Source organism: Gossypium arboreum, chromosome 7 (genome assembly GCF_025698485.1).
Source record: "Gossypium arboreum isolate Shixiya-1 chromosome 7, ASM2569848v2, whole genome shotgun sequence".
NCBI classification, from domain to species: domain Eukaryota; kingdom Viridiplantae; phylum Streptophyta; class Magnoliopsida; order Malvales; family Malvaceae; genus Gossypium; species Gossypium arboreum.
This window is the reverse complement of record NC_069076.1, coordinates 101,580,035-101,583,245: the sequence shown is the minus strand read 5'-3', so window position 1 is coordinate 101,583,245 and position 3,211 is coordinate 101,580,035.

Here is a 3,211-nt window from a genome sequence, read left to right as displayed (position 1 = left end):
AGTGTGTTACCCTCATAGAATATCCTTAATCTTTTTGGAATAAATTCGTTTTCCCAATATAATCCTATTTTATCTCATGTAACCATTACATATTTCTTTATGGAAAGTCAATTACTATCAAATAGTAATAGAATAATTTATCACAAAGACAAATGACTTGTGATCACATTTGTTTTTCATATTTCATGTAATGTTGATGAGAGGATATCATTTACCATTTAGTTCGGCTTTTTAATTCCGCTATTTTGGAGTGATGTTACATACTGCAGAAGTCGTATACCCAACACACTGACTTTTGGTTCATTATCTGTTTGAACTTAAACTTTTACTTACATCAAAATATACGAGTCACGTATACATATTCCATCATCCACTCATGATTAAAGTATGTCACATTATAAACGTCACAAGTGAATAGATCCATAAATAGATGTAATATTTATTCTACTAAGGTCTTGTCTGATGTACTGGTAATTTAGTCAATCACATTTATATCTTATTTTCTGGCAGTCATTTGCCTCGATGCTTAAGATAAAAACATCTCCCTAATTAGACTTGATATATGACATTAGTCTTTCAATCGATTTGCTCATTTTTTATTAAATTAAGGACCTATTTAGTTTTATCTATTAATATAAGTTGTCTTTTCATATTACAATCAAACCACGTAATATTGCTTAGTATTAGTTAAATGTTAGATAACTAGTGACCCAACATTTGCTTATATATTTTTTTGTGTGCAAAAACTATTGAGGAAAATATACAATAATATTAATATAATTGTTAGGATCGACCCGATTAAGCAACAAGTAAAAGAAAAATAGCAGAATAAATTGAGAAATTGAAGACACAAATTTAACATGAAAAAACCCCTCCAAAGAGGATAAAAAATCACGGGCAAAAATAATTTTATTATAATGACAAAAGAACGAAGAGTACAAAAGATGGAGATAAAAACTAAACCCCGAAAATCCAAAAACAAAAAACTTTCAAAACGTAAACACAAAATTCTCTAAATGTGTTATGATTTCTAATCTCTAATGGGTGTATTTTCTAAGGTTACAAAAGAACCTATTTATAGACTAAATTAGTAGGTCAAATAACTATGCTAATAAATACTAAATCTTCTAGAAAAAAATATATTTGGTTTAACTTGACTTGTAAGCAATCTCTTAGAATTTGATTCACACAACTCTAACAGTAATTATTAAATATTTTTATTAAATTAGTTTATTAGAAAAATACAAATATACGTAGATGAAAATACTACACTAAAGACACTAGATCTAACAAACTGTTCGGTAGAAAGCTAAATCGATTTTAACTCAAGCACATGTATAATTTTGGTTAAGAGTTTATTGTCATAAATATTATAAGGCTCGATTTTAAGAAATTTTTTAAACTTTCACCGTGCTTAAAAACACTATTTTGTAAATCAATTTTTTCAACCGTTTTTGGTTAAGAGTTTATTGTTATAAATATAACAATGCTCAATTTTAAGAAACTTTTTAAACTTTTACCATGCTTAAAAACACTATTTTATAAACAGATTTTTCCAACAGTTAGGTCCATTCGAATCAGGTTTGTTTTATGCCCGATTGATGCATCTCTGATAATATTATTGGGGCTAAAGAGATTATTCATTCGATTAATAGAAAATTGGGAAAAACAGGATGAATGACTATTAAGATAGATATGGAAAATACATATGATCAACGAGGGCTGAAATTTTATTAACGAGGCTCTGTTTGACGTGGGGATCTTGGGAAATTTGAAATATCTTATTATGCAATGTGTCATAACTCCTATAATATGGATTAATTGGAATGATGTACTTATGGATGAATTTATACCCTTGCATGGCATTATACAGGGTGATCCTCTCTCTTCCTACATTTTTGTGATCTGCATGGAGAGATTGGCTCATTCTTTTACTTGGGAGGAGGTGAGTAGGGGTAATTGGAAGCCAATTAAGTTGAGTAGAGAAGGCCCAACTTTATCTCATTTACTTTTGCCTAAGATTTGTTTTTATTTGCTGAAGCTTCCTTGGAACAAATGAGAGTCTTAAGCAAGGTAATCGATGAGTTTTGCCAATCATCTGGGCATAAGGTGAACATCCGGAAAACTCAAATTTATTTCTCCAATAATGTGTCAGATGAGTTGCAAGAGACTGTTAGCTGTGGGATTGGCTTCTCGAAAGTGAATGATTTAGGTAGGTACTTGGGTGTTCCTTTGCTGCACAAATGAGTTACAAGGGAAACTTATGGGTACTTGTTGCAACGGATTCAGAATAAACTTACTAGTTGGAAAGCTCACCATATTTCGATGGTGGGCAGAGTAATCCTGGGTATATCTATTTGAACTGTTATTACGTCTTACGTAATGCTATTGACAGGGCCATTCGAAATTTCATTTGGGGTCAGCTAGATGACAAGAGGGGAATTAATCTAGTGAGTTGGGAGGAAGTTTGCAAACCAACAAATGAAGGTGGACTTGGTCTGCATTGTATGTAACATATTAACACTTCTTTTTTGATGAAGATCGACTTCTAGCTGCTCAAAAGCTCTAACCATCTTTAAGTGCGAGTTCTTCGTCCTAAATATAAGTGGACCGATGTTTTCCTTTCACCGCAACGTACACCATAGCTTGCGTCTTTGGCGAGGGGTCTGCTAAATTGTTAGTAAGCTCGAGGAAGACTTAATATGGAATGTGAGAAATGGCGAAATATTGATTTTTGGCAAGATAAGTGGATTTTGAGAGAGAACCCCTTTGTGAATTTATGCTATAATCGGGAACTTATCCCCCATGATTTCGTTTCTGTTGCTTCTATGGTAGCAGCGAACCATGATTAGGAGTGGAGCAAGTGTTGGGATTTATTGCCATAGGATATGATCTTAAGAATAGTAGCTACGTTGCCCCTAACAGCAATTGATTCTGATGATGATTGTGGTTGGGCGTGGGATGATAAGAAGATATTCACAGTAAAATCAGCATATCGATCCCTTCAACGTCAAGATAGTGTGCATGACTGTGATTTGTGGAAGCATCTCGGGCATTAAAGAGGGCCGCCAAGATTGAAGAATTTGCTTTTGCTAGCGTGCAAAGGTAAATTACTCACTAATCTTGAACGTTTTCAACGGTCCATTGCGCCTAATGGAAATTGTCCTTGGTGTCCAAATACTGCTGAAAGTATAAAACGTGTTAAGGTGGT